This window comes from Melanerpes formicivorus, unplaced genomic scaffold, assembly GCF_026170545.1.
Source record: "Melanerpes formicivorus ecotype bairdi unplaced genomic scaffold, bMelFor1.0.p_v2 SCAF_1, whole genome shotgun sequence".
Taxonomy (NCBI): Eukaryota; Metazoa; Chordata; class Aves; order Piciformes; family Picidae; genus Melanerpes; species Melanerpes formicivorus.
The window spans coordinates 48,440,654-48,456,566 of NW_027142353.1; positions in this window are offsets into that span (position 1 = coordinate 48,440,654).

A 15,913-nucleotide genomic window follows, 5' to 3' on the forward strand; every position below is an offset into this window, starting at 1 on the left:
GAGGTCTTGGGTAACAGGTTGGACTTGATGATCTTTGAGGTCTCTTCCAACCTTGGTGATTCTGTGATTCTGTGAAATTTGAAACAGACAGTGTATTTGGACACATCTCTCATGAGCAACTTGAATCTTTTCTATTATACAATCTCCTTTTTTGTTTTTATTTTTAATTAATTTTTTTTTTTCAGAGAAGCAGCTACCTGATAATGTATATTTGCACCGAGCCTGTAAGTATGGCATCAAAGAATTTCTAGGCCACATACTCCTGATCATTTCTAAGGTCTCGTATTGTTCTTCACCATTCCTGTTCAGCTGAAATCTTTGAAAAGAAATTAATCATGAAAGCAGAGGTTTATTTCTCAGTGACAGTGACTCAAGATATGCAAGCTAGATCATTATTTTTGGGCGTACCAATAGCTTCAGTTATGGTGAATGTTCATTAGTGCCGAACAGAGCAATGTATTTTTCTTTGATTTAATGTATTAGACCTAAGCTATTAGTTTTCTGTACAATCCATTCTGAATGCTGCTGCCTGTTTTTCTAAAATGACAAATGACCTTGAGGAGCATGTTTTAGAAATTTCATCATGATGAGGAAGCTGTGATCGCTGCTGGGGTAATTACATTTCTTAAAAGCTTTCCCATCCCAGTATCAGTGAGGAACATTGTGGCTTTCTTCCACTCTCTCATAACACTTATTTAGAAAGTTGTTTGTCTTTTTAATGCTTTCTGCTGTGGAGTTGTGTATTTATGATTACACTCATGAGTGATTAAATTCTAAGAATTATCAGGGCTCACTTGAATACATGAAAATACACACAATAAGGTACTTCTTGAAGGTCTGTCAGCCTGAACTCAGTGCCAGGCAAGATTATGGAACAGGTCATCCTGAGTTCAATCACACAGCACCTACAGGATAGCCAAGGAATCAGGCCTAGCCAGCATGGATTTAGGAAGGGCAGGTCCTGCTTGACCAACCTGATATCCTTCTGTGATCAGGTGACTGCCTGGTGGATGTGGGGAAGGCTGTGGATGTAACCTGAAGGGAGGCTGTAGCCAGGAGGGGGTTGGTCTCTTCTCCCAGGCAATCAGCACCAGAAGGAGAGGACACAGTCTCAAGCTGCACCAGGGCAAGTTTAGACTTGAGGTGAGGAGAAAGTTCTTCATAGAGAGAGTTGTTAGCTGTTGGAATGTGCTGCCCAGGGAGGTGGTGGAGTCACCATCCCTGGAGGTGTCCACGAGGAGATTGGACATGGCACTTGGTGCCATGGTTTAGTAGTCATGAGGTCTTGGGTGACATGTTGGACTTGATGATCTTTGAGGTGTTTTCCAATCTTATTGATCCTCTCCTCTCCTCTCCTCTCCTCTCCTCTCCTCTCCTCTCCTCTCCTCTCCTCTCCTCTCCTCTCCTCTCCTCTCCTCTCCTCTCCTCTCCTCTCCTCTCCTCTCCTCTCCTCTCCTCTCCTCTCCTCTCCTCTCCTCTCCTCTCCTCTCCTCTCCTCTCCTCTCCTCTCCTCTCCTCTCCTCTCCTCTCCTCTCCTCTCCTCTCCTCCCTTCCCCTCCCTTCCCTTCCCTTCCCTTCCCTTCCCTTCCCTTCCCTTCCCTTCCCTTCCCTTCCCTTCCCTTCCCTTCCCTTCCCTTCCCTTCCCTTCCCTTCCCTTCCCTTCCCTTCCCTTCCCTTCCCTTCCCTTCCCTTCCCTTCCCTTCCCTTCCCTTCCCTTCCCTTCCCTTCCCTTCCCTTCCCTTCCCTTCCCTTCCCTTCCCTTCCCTTCCCTTCCCTTCCCTTCCCTTCCCTTCCCTTCCCTTCCCTTCCCTTCCCTTCCCTTCCCCTGCTGCTGGGAGCCAGGTCTCATGTTTGGTGATTTGATGTTTATCAGAAGCCTAGGCTGATGCCTTAACGCACTTGCTGTTGTCACTGTTCAAAATCTGAGCCCAGGTTCACGTACCCTCTTACTCAGATGATAAGACTTGTAATCCCTACTCTGATCTGATCTTGGCAGCTGAGTCTAGCTGAGTTTGACATGCAGAGCAAATCAAAAGCCACTTTACACCATACGTCCATGTAGTGGGACCCTTAACGCTCTTTTGACTGCGAATTTTCTCAGCTCTCCTGCTAATATATTTGAAGGTAATACCTGTTTCTCAGCCTCCTGTGCACTCACCTACAATCTGACAATCTGTCAAATGCTTGCTCAAGTGCTAAAATATGAATACAGATTTGACGTAATGAAGAGCTATTTTTTTTCCCCACTTACAATTTACTTGTAATATGCTTCTTGTATGTGAAGACTGAAGACAGGCCTTGCTTGTCTGAAAGCTGGTCTGTTCAATTCCTGATATAACTCAGTGTAATAAAAGACCATATTTTCCCCTACAACACATATGCTACTTAAGAGCAAATTTGGAGAGTTTTATTCGAGGTGTTGGCAGATAGCTGAATATTAGCAATCATGCGGCTACCGGTGGCTGTGGAAAGGTGTTCAAAATTTATATCTGACTGACAACTCTCAAAGACTAGCTGCTTATTGCAGCTTATTGCTCTTCCCATATTCTTACTGCTTTTGGTAAGGCTGTCTGTCTGGTGGCAGGTTCTCTGAAAGCAGAGAGCTGTCTACTGGCATGGCAGGTAGCCGAAGTACACAGGTGGGCAGCACAAATGAACAGCGTCTTATGAGCTCTCTTTCTGTTGATTAGAAACTGAGGCTTCTGTTAGTAGCAGGGATGTAAACATATAGAATGGAATGGAATGGAATGGAATGGAATGGAATGGAATGGAATGGAATGGAATAGAATAGAATAGAATAGAATAGAATAGAATAGAATAGAATAGAATAGAATAGAATAGAATAGAATAGGATAGAATAGAATAGAATAGAATAGACCAGGTTGGAAGAGACCTTCAATATCATTGCATCCAGCTAAATTTTGGCTGTTTCACTTCACTTCCTCTCATGACAAGTCAAAAAGGGATAATGTGTCTCTAAAATCAAAATCAGTCTCAGTCTGGGTGATGTGTACTGTACAGTTATGACAATGACAGGAGAGTCAAAGAAGTTAATCTATGCATAATAGACCCACAGGATGCATGTAGTAACCTTCATTTCTCTTTCCTTTAAGAGTCTAGCCATGCAGTTATTAAGTAATTCCTGAAGTCATATCCAAAAAGATTTATTTTGTATTTTTCATCAAATGTCTTGGACATTCTACTTCCAGTTTCATTGTTCACAGTATTACATCTGTAGAGCAGCATTTTATGCTCTTCAGCTTTTAAAAACAGACAATTGCAAGATGAATTAGCTTGCAGTAATTGGCAGATCTGAATTTCTCCATATTTTGACACAATGAGCTCCTTCTTTGCTCATGTGAAAAAATATGTAATTTCCTGTATGTTTTGACAGTGCCCATCAATTTATTTCAGGAGGCTGAGGGAGCTTTTGATCTTTTCTAAAAAAAAAATTAATGAATTATTGAACAGAAAAAGAAGCAAGCAAGAAAGAAATCACCCTCATTTTTAACTCTACAAACAGAAGAATTTCCCATAAAGACAAGCGGGTGTATGCAGTGAATGGATGCAACAGATTTATTTCCATACCAGTAAGTTCAAAGTCAATTAACATAGTGAGAAACAGAACTGTACAACAAATATAAAGCAGATGAACCCAGAGAATGGGGGCCTGGGGCCATCTTTGCTGCACCGAACTTTATAATGCTAATTTGCTTAGCAACATCAAAGTAATTTCCATGTAATCTCTTTGGTTTTCTCCACATGGTCTTAATAGCTTGTCTGATCTTCTGGTGGCTACCAGGCACAGCCTCAGAACAACACAAAACAAGGACTCTGTCTTACCTCGAAGGAGCAACATGTCAAAGTTGTAACTTCTTACTCTTTTGCTGAGCACATTGTAGAGAATTCCTTTTCTGCCATAAGATTCCGGGTTTGGGGAAGACTAGTGACTATATGTAGTGTGTTCCATGTTTTCAGAAACAACACATGACCTTTTAGAAACCTTCAGAGAAACTCAGGTCAGCCCTTGGTTTCACGTTCTAATGTCAAAAGTTAGCTCATGTAATTGGCTTAGCCAGAGCATAGGAAGCAAGAAAGGACTAAGGGTGAGTGCCTAGAGGATGGAGCCAGGCCCTTCACGGTGATGCCCAATGACAGGACAAGTGGCAATGGGTGGAAGTTGAGGCATAGAAAGTTCCATAGAAACAGGAGGAAGAATTATTTCACTCTGAGGGTGACAGAACACTGGAACAGGCTGCCCAGGGTGATTGTGGAGTTTCCCTCTCTGGAGATATTCAAGAGTTCCTGTGTGACCCAGTAGAGGTGATCCTGCTCTGGCAGTGAGGTTGGACTAGATAATTTCTTGAGGTCCCTTCCAGCCTCTAATATTCTCTGATTCTGTGGAAAAGTTTTCCAGGCAGCAGCCTAAAACTACCACACCAGGAAAAAGTGCTGGCACAAATTCTGGAGATCTTTAAGTTTACTTGCCAAGCAAATACCTTCAAATCAGACCTTCTCCTGGGAGAGGATATGGGGAAATGTCACTCAATCCCTGTAATCTTTCAGTGTCTTTCTCACCCTGCTCTCTGCGGGGATAAATATGGTTTGATGTGTTTGCTGTAGCTATCTGGAATAAAACCTTCTCTCAGTTCTTGTCTATCCTAGAGTATGCAGGTAAGTCAGGAGGCAGGAATATCACAGTAATACATCCAAGGGTCTATGTCAGGCACTCCAGAGACAGAGAATATGGCCAGGGGGATGATGCCTAGTCACCATCATTGGAGGTGTTTAAGAAGAGACTGGATGGGGTGCTTGTTGCCATGGTTTAGTTGATTAGATGGTGTTGGATGATAGGTTGGACTCGATGATCTCAAAGGTCTTTTCCAACCTGGACAATTCAATTCAATTCAATTCAATTCAATTCAATTCAATTCAATTCAATTCAATGCTATTCTATGCTATTCTATTCATGTACCACTACAGTTTGAATTGTTCAACACCAGTCCTAAACTTGGGTTTTAACTTTGATGCCAACATTATAAAATTTCTTCATAGTTAAGAACAGCTCCAAGCACAATGTCTGTCTGCCCCAAATCTACCTGCTTTTACCAGCCATTCTCATTATTACCTCAGTATTAAAAGTACTCTGTCTCTCAAACTTTTAGGAAACATATGTTTGACACTTTGACAGGAAAATCAAAAGGACACCAAGAAGAAAATTAACAGATTGTTTTTTTTTTCCTTCTTCAGAACCACATGATCTTTAAAACATCTTAGGGTAAATAAAATGTTTGAGAATTATAAGATATTTATTGAGTTCATATGTGAATATTCCAAGCTCAAATGGAAGAAAAGCAGAAGAAAGGATCAAACAAAGACTACATTCAAGTCCATGACTATATTCAAGGAGAAGTGCTCATAACACGGGTATGAGACACACAATTCAGCCTTAATTTTGCAAAAGACTTCCCCCCCTTGTATACAGAACAGTTTCTAGAACTCACCTTTTCTCACCTTACTTGTATTCATTTATGTCCAACAAGAATACTGAGCTGCAACAAGAACATTGAGCCCTACAAGAGGCTGTCCTGTCAAAACTCCTCATACTTGAGACAAAATCTACCAATTTTGAAAAGAAGGATACATACGTACTACAGCCCTGGGGTACAAACCGGTTAGGCATTGCCTTCGTACACCAGTGTTGTATCTATTTGCTTTATTTAATTATACCCTAAGGCTTGCACAGAGAAAGAAAGGAAAAAAAAAGGGCATTTTAAATTACATTAAACGTGACACAGACTGTCTGTAAGGTACCAGGCATATTAGAACATGCGGATGTGTTATAAGAAAGGAAATAAATCTGCTTTGATAGCTTTCAGCATTGCTCAATGCTGCATCTTTGAGAGGAACAACACTCACTTGGTAGCAATGACTGTACGAAGTAGGTCAGCTAAGTAAACCGTGTGTCACACAGCAGCATCAGTTTCTGCCCTGAAGTACTCAGAACATGTTAAAAGGCACAATTTGGGAGAAACAAGAAGATGGAAAGGGAGAAGGAAGTTATAACAGGCAACCCAGAGGCAGAATGATTAAGCCATGACACTTGTAAGGATTGCTTTAATTGACTGGTTAAATTGCCAGACCAAAACTCTGGAAGGCGAGGGGAGATTACCCATAATTCAGCAAAGGTATTTGTTTAGTCAGACTTCCTTTCTCTATTGAGAGCATCAGCTCTGGAGATCTTTGGTCTGCAGTAACATTGGATTCCCACTACCAATCGTTTTTCATGTTGGGAACTGATGGAAGCCACATTCTTTCAAAATTATATTTCTTTAGCAGTTAGAAGACTACAATTACGGAGAAGGAAATGTTTAATAATCTCTTCCAGTGTGTGACATTCTGTCTTTGAAGGAAAGAGGTCAATGAAATGGGAGAAATGCAATTGCCCTGATGTGTGATTTGTGGACTTTTCATGAAGGTGTGTTACAGTAGTCTCATATTCAATGGTGAATTTAATTTTCCTCAGGCTTTCTTGTGCTGTACCTTTGAACATCTTTGCTACATAGGGTGCTGTGGCTGTAAACCATCTCTGATATGTGCACAGTCCTTCAAAGCGATGATGGTGCACGGAACAGGAAGTGCCTGCTTAATTTCTGAGTAGAACTACTGAAGACATTTCACAGTATCACAGTATCACAGTATCACTAAGGTTGGAAGAGACCTCAAAGATCATCGAGTCCAACCTATCAACACAGACCTTGTGACTAGACCATGGCACTAAGTGCCATGTCCAATCTCCTCTTGAACGCCTCCAGGGATGGTGACTCTACCACCTCCCTGGGCAGCACATTCCAATGACGAACGACTCGCTCGGTGAAGAACTTCCTCCTCACCTCGAGCCTAAACTTCCCCTGGTGCAGCTTGAGACTGTGTCCCCTTGTTCTGGTGCTGGTTGTCTGGGAGAAGAGACCAACCCCTTCCTGGCTACAACCACCTTTCAGGTAGTTGTAGAGGGCAATGAGGTCACCCCTGAGCCTCCTCTTCTCCAGGCTAAACAATCCCAGCTCCCTCAGCCTCTCCTCATAGGGCTTGTGTTCAAGGCCTCTCACCAGCATTGTTGCCCTTCTCTGGACACGTTCAAGAGTCTCAATGTCCTTCTTAAACTGAGGGGCCCAGAACTGGACACACTCATTTCCATCTCACCCCAATAAACACATCAGTTAACTTTCCTTTATAAAATGACAAACCAGGTTTGACAAGCATTATTTGAATGAGGAAAGTTACTCTCAAATTTGTTTGGGGGTATTTATAAGTCTCATGTCATAGATATATCTTTAATGTTAAGCTTTTTGTTTTTAATCACAGAATCATGTAATTCTCAGGGTTGGAATGGACCTCATGTTTCATCTAGTTCCAACCACCTTGCCATGGTTAGGGACACTTTCTACTAGATCAGATTGCCCAGGGCCACATCTAGCTTGGCCTTAAAAACTTCCAGGGATGGAGCTTCTACTATCTCTTTGGGCAATCTGTTCCAGTGTCTCACCACCCTCATGGTGAAGAACTTCTTCTTAATGTCTAATCTATATCTACCCTCCTCTAGCTTAGACTACCTGGCATCCTAAAATGTCCCTCACTACTTTCTTCTGGCCCCCTTCAGATACTGGAAGGCCATGGTAAGGTCTCCTTGGAGCCTTCACTCCAGACTGAATAATCCCAACTCTCTCAGCCTGTCCTCATAGGAGAGGTGCTCCAGCCCTTTAGTCATCCTCATGGCCCTTCTCTGGACACATTAAAACAGGTTCATATCTTTCTTGTAATAGGGGCTCCAGAACTGGCCACTGTACTCCAGGTGAGGTCTCACAAGAGCAGTGTAGAAGGGGAGAATCACCTCCCTTGACACCTCTTGTGGCAGCCCAGGATATAATTTGCTTTCTAGGTTTCAAGTGCACACTGGTGGCTCATGTTGACCTTCTCATCCATCAGCACCCCCAAGTCCTTTTCTTCAGGGCTGCTCTCAAGCCAGTCACTGCCCAGCCTATATTTGTGCTTGGGATTGCCCCAATCCACATGCAGGACCATGCATGTGGTCCCGTTGAACCTCATGAGGTTGCCATGGGCAAAAGTTTGTCATTGGCCAACTTGCTAAGGGTGCACTCAGTGACACTGTCCATGCCACCAACAAAGATGTTAGACAAGACTGGTCTCAGTACTGATGTATTTGCAGAGATGATTTTATGTAAAACACTTAAGAATTTTGTTATTCCTAAGCAATGTCTACTGACTAGAAATTGCCATGTAAATTTTACATGAATCTGCCATTATAAAATTATGTGAGATACATATATAATACAATAATGAAAAAAAACCCCAACACAAACCCCTCACATTCAAATTAAGTTACAGGATGTGGTTCATTACCAACATACTGTTACATATAACTATTTCTTATTTTATTTTCCCTGACTTTAAAGCAAAATAATTTCTTCTTAAACAGTGCATAATGCCAAGAAAAAAAAGTAACTCTATATGCTGCTGCATCTTTCTACTTGATATGTTTGCAGTTATATTGACTGATTTGATTTTTAATCATGGTTTAATGACAAGATCTTATAGCAGTATTGGGAATCAAGAGCACAACATGGCATGCAATGAATAAACAAATTAGGAATGATTCCCCACTAATCCACATCCTCACTAGAACTGTGCCACCTCTGAAGAATCAGGCCCCAAAGCCACTTTGAGTTCAAGTGAAGACTGCCTGGAAGGTTGACGATCTGCATACAGTGAGAAACTGTTATCCATAAAAAGGGTCAGGAACAGTATTCAATGTTCAAGAGAAGCATTTATCTTCATATGTAATTCCTCATGGAACCATTTTAACTGCACCTTTTACTCCTAGAAGTTACAGAAATTTCTGTTTTGTGGGGGATTTCCTATTACATATGTATTGCAAATACCTTTATGTCCTTGATTCTGCAGCCCACCACACATTGCTTCTGGTGTACAAACCTTGCATTTCAGGAAGAAATAGGTCTTAAAAATATGCAAAAAAATGTGGCATGGCCTATTAGTACTTTTTACAGCGCTTCAGCTCTTTTGAGATCTTTTCTCAATAAAGAAGGACAGCTTAGACTAAACCACTACTGAGGTGATTTAATCATAATATGTTGTGGAGACATACCATATTCCAGAATTGACTGAAAAAGTGCACACCAGCAGTTACCAGCCCCATTATGCAGATGATGCATAAACCTGTATCTCTTTAGTGTATGACACTTCTAAAGATTAGCTTCTAGACAAACAGTGCAAATGTTTCTAAAAGCATCCTGTCTAGATTGCTTTGAAGTGAACTCTGCATAAGCCTGTACTGTTTCAGCCGTGACTGGGAACAGAACTGTTCATTCAGAAATGATAATGTGCAGGTTACAGTTATTGGAGTTATTTTGGAGCACAAGCCCTATGGGGAGAGGCTGAGGGAGCTGAGGTTGTTTAGCCTGGAGAAGAGGAGGCTCAGGGGACACCTTATTGCTCTCTACAACTGCCTGAAGGGTGGTTGTAGACAGACGGAGGTTGGTCTCTTCTCCCAGGCAACCACCACCAGAACAAGAGGACACAGTCTCAGGCTGCACCAGGGGAGGTTTAGACTGGATATTAGGAAGAAATTCTTCATAGAGAGAGTGATTACCCATTGGAATGGGCTGCCTGGGGAAGTGGTGGAGTCACCATCAGTGGAGGTGTTTAGGAGGAGACTTGATGGGGTGCTTGGATGCATGGTCTAGTTGCTTAGATGGTGTTGGACAATGGGTTGGACATGATGATCTTGAAGGTCTCTTCCAACCTGGTCTGGTCTATTCTATTCTATTCTATTCTATTCTATTCTATTCTATTCTATTCTATTCACTCTACTCTACTCTACTCTACTCTACTCTACTCTACTCTACTCTACTCTACTCTACTCTATTACATGGCTACATTTCTAAATTTCAAAGAAAAAAAAAAAGGCAAACCCACAAAAACCCCAAAACAAACCAAACCCAAAACCAAGCTAACAAATCCCCCAAAACCCCAAACAACCAAACAAAAGCAAACCCAAAACCAGACAAAACTTGATAATTCATGGATTCCTAAGTTATTTTTTTTGTCTTTTGTAAAATATTCATATAATTTTCCAGTAGTGTGTTCCATAAAGGATGGACTTCATGTTCATAAAATGAATTTTGAGATGCAGTTATCTCTTTTTCCAGTAACGTTGTTTGAAACCATTCCTCTCTCCCTGGAATGTCTCTGTTCAAGACGTCAAAATAAATAAAGAGATAGAGATAAACAGAAATAAATAGAATGCCTAGGTGGTCTGGTTTCTATGCATATTTTCAAAGCTTAAGGGAAGAAAAAAAACATAGAGAAGACTAAATTATATTTGGACGTGGCACTTGGTGCCGTGGTTTGGTCATGAGGTCTGTAGTGACGGGTTGCACTTGATGATCTTTGAGGTCTCTTCCAACCTTGGTGATTCTGTGATTAATGATTAATAATAAAACACCAAACCCTAAGAAAGTATTTGTTAAAGATGTTCACCTTTTGACTCAAAACAAAAGAAGTTGTATTACTTACTTTTAAAAGCACTATTTCCTCAAGCAGTTGTTCATGAAGGAATTAATGCCGGAAGGGAGAAAGTGGAAAAAAAATCTTAATGGAAATTATTTGATGATTTTTTGTGACCTTCCACATTCTGAAAGAGGTGCCTATCCTTAGATGTTAAAAAAATCTATATTTCAGTAATACTGAATTTTCTATAGGTGAACACTAGTGGCATTTCACAGGTTAAACAAAAGCTGCAGAGAGCTCGTGTCCAATGGTGGTCACCTGGATTCCAGATCAAATTGAGAAGTTGACCAAAAGCCCTCATCTGTGTCAAAAGATCTTTGCCATTGGGGAACCACATTTTCACTGCCAGAATTATGGTGGTGGTGGTGATGATGATTGCTAGGGAAATGCTTTTAGACTGCCATGAAAAGAACAATCAACCCTGTATTTTGGTGGAGTCCTGCTGAAAGAAATGTGGATCTGTGAGTGAAGGAATTATCCACTAGTGCTTCATTCTTACCAAAATGTCCAGGAAAAATAGCTTTGTGCAATATTTATGAGCAAACAAAGCTTCACAAAAGACATATCTTACCTATCACCAGATATTTCTGTAAACACAAGCAAGCTGCAAGACTTGACACTGACTATCTGCTAGGTGATAAGGGTGTAGCAGCATAAAGAAAAACAAGGAAGAGTTTTGATGTATAATCAACCCACCTAATTTCTAATTTAAATGATTAGAGTAGGAGTAGATTCACACTTGGCTCCAGAAGTGTGAGAGACCTCCAGAATAAGATTTGTATCAGCAATTAGATGTGGCTGCATAGGGAATCTAGAGCAAATATAAGCAAATCTAAAGAAAATTCCATTGATTGTAATATGCAGAAATAAGTGAGAAGAATCCATACCACATTCTTATTAGGAAGTACACATAAACCCTGTTCACTTACCAAGGAAAATAGTAGAAGGCATTCTTATTTTGGAAACAGATAAGCTTTTTTGACTGGGATGATGATTTCAAATTGCACAGAACTTTCTATTTTATGACTATCATTTAATTTCATTTTAGTTTTTCAAACTATGTTGTGTACTGTTGTGTTTGGCTCTGATAGTTCAAGATTTTCTGAGAGAACAACTGGTCTTGGTTACTTGCCCCAGTATGTTGAGTTTGATTTTAAATCTTCACTGCTTTGCTGAATGCAATTTAAAAAATAAGTAAATACACAATTTTTAACAGATCTAATAACTTTGTAAAGGAAAGTAAGTGGAAATCAAAACCAGCACTTTGCTTAGGAGTAATTCTTAGACTTTATATGAGTCCATTCATCCATAAAATACAAGAAAATACATAAATATACTTCATAATTTGCAGCAACAAGAAATCATCACATTTGTAGAAAGTTCTTCTGGCTAATATAGTCAGCAAATTTTGGAGTAACTAATTCTTGTCAAATTTAAGGTTTCGATCATGTAGTCATACATTGGCAGAGGTCAGAGTGGCTGGAGAGCACCCAGGCAGAAAGGGACCTGGGGGTGCTGGTGGACAGTAGGCTGAACATGAGCCTGCAATGTGCCCAGGTGGCCAAGAAGGCCAATGTCACCCTGGCCTGTATCAGGAGCAGTGTGGCCAGCAGAAGCAGGGAGGTCATTCTGCCCCTGTACACTGCACTGGATAGGCCACACCGTGAGTATGGTATTGAGTTCTGGGCCCCTCAGTTCAGGAAAGATGTTGACTTGCTGGAACGTGTCCAGAGAAGTTGGTGAGGGATTTGGAGCACAAGCCCTGTGAAGAGAGGCTGAGTGAGCTGGGGTTGCTTAGCCTGGAGAGGAGGAGGCTCAGAGGAGACCTCATTGCTCTCTATAACTACCTGAAGGGAGCTTGTAGACATGCGGGGGCTGGTCTCTTCCAGGCAACCAGCACCAGAACAAGAGCACACAGTCTCAGGCTGTGCCAGAGGATGTTTAGGCTGGATGTTAGGAAGAAATTCTTCATAGAGAGAGTGATTGCCCATTGGAATGGGCTGCCCAGGGAGGTAGTGGAGTCGCCATCACTGGAAGTGTTTAGGAGGAGACTTGATGGGGTGCTTGGATGCATAGTTTAGTTGATTAGATGGTGTTGGATGGTGGGTTGGACGCGATGATCTTGAAGTACTCTTCCAGCCGGGTCGGGTCTATTCTATTCTATTCTATTCTATTCTATTCTATTCTGTTCTGTTCTGTTCTGTTCTGTTCTGTTCTATTCTATTCTTCTCATAATATCTTTTTTTCACTTTTTAAAATTGAACTAGAATATTAGAGTAGTGTTTCCAGTTGTATTGCTGTCTCAGTGGTATCATTAAGAACAATTTAAAAAGATATTTCTTTCTCTGCTTTTTAAATATATGACCCTCTGCATAAGAAACCAATGGAAGGCAAATAGTCCAAATAGCTTGTATTGAACCTAGTAGGTTCAATTGAATAATAGTAGAAAAATCTTCCAAACCCACAATGTCTGGTTTGAGGAATGCATTTCATCTAATATTGTGTCCCTGATGGAAGTTCTGTGTCAGAATATCTAAGTCTCTTGGCCATTTAGTGTCCTCTGGATCCTAGCTTCCTTGGAAACCAGCTGTCCTTCAACTGCAAAGGGGAAACATCATACTCCAGAGAACTGAATTTGCTGGGCTTGTTCTGAAAGAAGCCTTCGAAAGGGCTTTTAGGGATAGTGGAAATTCACATCCAAGAAGACAGATTAAAATCTTTCTTGCTTAAGGAATTTCTTCACTAAAGCAGCAGGTCTCAGTCCTGGTTCCCCATATAAGATTTCTTGATAGAAAGTTACCAATGGCCATACTTTTCTGTGGCTGAATCTGTATCCTCCTGTAAACGTTGCATCTTTTCTTATTATAGGCCCTCTGCTCCTGAGATGATTCTCACTCCATTTTTTTCCAGTGATACTTGCATCCACAGAACAGTTTTTCTCCTCACAATGACTTTCAGAAAGCACCTCCAGTGTCACAGAAACCTGTTTCTTCAGGATTTGCTAGAGAACTTGAAATTGTCTTGAAATAGCATCAGACCAAAGTTTCAAAACCATAAAAACAAGAATCTTAGCAATTGTTTAGCAAATTGTATTCTATAAACATGCTTCGGCATCAATATTGAAAGCTTGTTCTTGTGCTGCCTTTTAATGGCTTAGCTGTGCTTTGAACTGTATACCTGCAAAAGTGGCAAAGGAGCAAAAAATATCCATTTTTATCCCAGGCAGGTGGGTAGGGACAAGCAGTTATTTCCATATCATTATTACTTTATTAAAAGGAGAAATGCTTCTAGGAACATGACCTGTGACAGTTTTTTACCTTGTTGCACCACAATCTCTCCACCCTTTCTTGTTCTAGTCTGTTTCTACCTTGTTTCCTGTAATATCTCCCATTTCCATTTGTGTTCCACTTACATCCCCTTTCCTTTTATATGGTATTACCACAATACCATACAAAGACTAAACTTGACTAAAACTGTTTGAAGCAGAGCAACATGATGCTGTATTAATTAGTTAAATTTAGCAAGAGGAGTCCTTCTCTTACAAGCCCTCCTCAGAAACACCATCCATTGATATACACAAACAAGGGAACACCAGTTAGAAAGATTAGTTCACCTGATGCCTGAAACTCACATGCAAGTTTGAATTATGATGACAGCTTTGCAGCCTAGGATAACTAATAGGGTTTATATTTGCATAAATGTAGTACAGGAGTCTCCATCCCTGGCAGTGTTCAAGAGGGGATTGGACGTGGCACTTGGTGTCAGGGTTTAGTAGTCATGAGGTCCTGGGTGACAGGTTGGACTTGATGATCTTTGAGGTCTTTCCCAACCTTATTGATTCTATGACTCTATGATGCAGAGGAACTGCCATGGAAGGTGTACATAAATGCTTTTGAACAACTTCTAAGACTTTGAACACAGTTGAAATGAAGCTCTGAGGTCACTCAGCCTTTTCTCCTAAGAGATATACTTAGAATCTCCCTGTCTGCTCTCATTTTCATTGTGGATGTGAAAACTAACAAGGAAATGAAGATTGTAGCAATTACATGTTATAAAACAAATACATATATATATATATATTTAAGAATTCCTTTAATTTTGTTCTATAAACTAGGAGACAGTCCCAGAAACGTTCCTGCATATGCAGCTGCATGGTTGCAGCCCGCTACCTATTACACAATGTATTGTGTGCAGTCAGGGAAGTGACAATGACAGATGCCTTGTAAATTTGATGACATTCCAGTCAGTATTTTTAACAGCTATTTACCGATTCAGTGGAATTTAATGTACCTCTAGAAGAGATATGGTAGCAAAGTAATTTTCTATTTAATAGGAACCAAGCCTGGTTTAGAGAAAGCAGATTAGTAATTCCTGTCAAAAAGATGGAATATGTACTTGATATTAGAGAAAGAGAGACCTGGAATAAGTAGGAAAAATAATAAGATCTCACAAAAGACATTTATGTGACAAAGCTAAAGAAGTGCAAACATCTGTTGTTACTTTCAGAAGCCAAAGAATGGTGCAAAGAAGCACTAGCAGCTTTCTGTCTTCTTTTGAGAGAACTGAATCTAACCATGGTCCTCTCAACTTCTCTCTCGTATCTTACACATGGCAGATTTGTGTTTCTGTTTGATTTTTCTGTGTGAAGGGAATACTCAAATATTAGATGAACATAAACACTGACATGAAATCTCCCTCCATGTTCATGAGTGTTGCAGTTTGAGCTGGGTGCCCCCTGCAATGTTCACTTCCTGTGTCCAGAAGTCCAGCCCAGGGGGGTGGACACAGGAAATTATGTATTTCCTACCAATTCTTTGCAGCACTATAAGATGCAGTGCGGAGTCTAGCACTTCCTCTTTTCTTCCTCCTCCGTCAGCCAGTAACTGGGGGAGATGCCTCCTGGCTTTGGGCTTGGCTAGGCCCAAGGCCACGGGGGGATGGGCAGTCTCAGACCTGGTCAGCTGAGACTAGCCTAACAGTGGGGGGGAAGAAGGAGCCCTGGGGGTTTTGGGTGTACCCTCAGGTGGGGATGGGATCTCTTTAGGTCTGTTTTGGGATCGTTCTTTGTCACTGCGCTTTTGGCTTTCTGTAAACGTTCCTGCTTTCTATTTAAACTTTCCATCACTTTTGCAATCCGTTTGTCTGAGTGTTTATTGTTGCCAGTGGCGGGGAAGGGGGCTGCCTCAACCCAGCACAATGACCTATGGGAGACATTGGATTGTGATCAGCTAAAACTGGTTTACAAAAACATGTAAACTATTTAAAAGCAAAGACCTAAATGATGAGAGAGAAGGGGAGGGGAAAA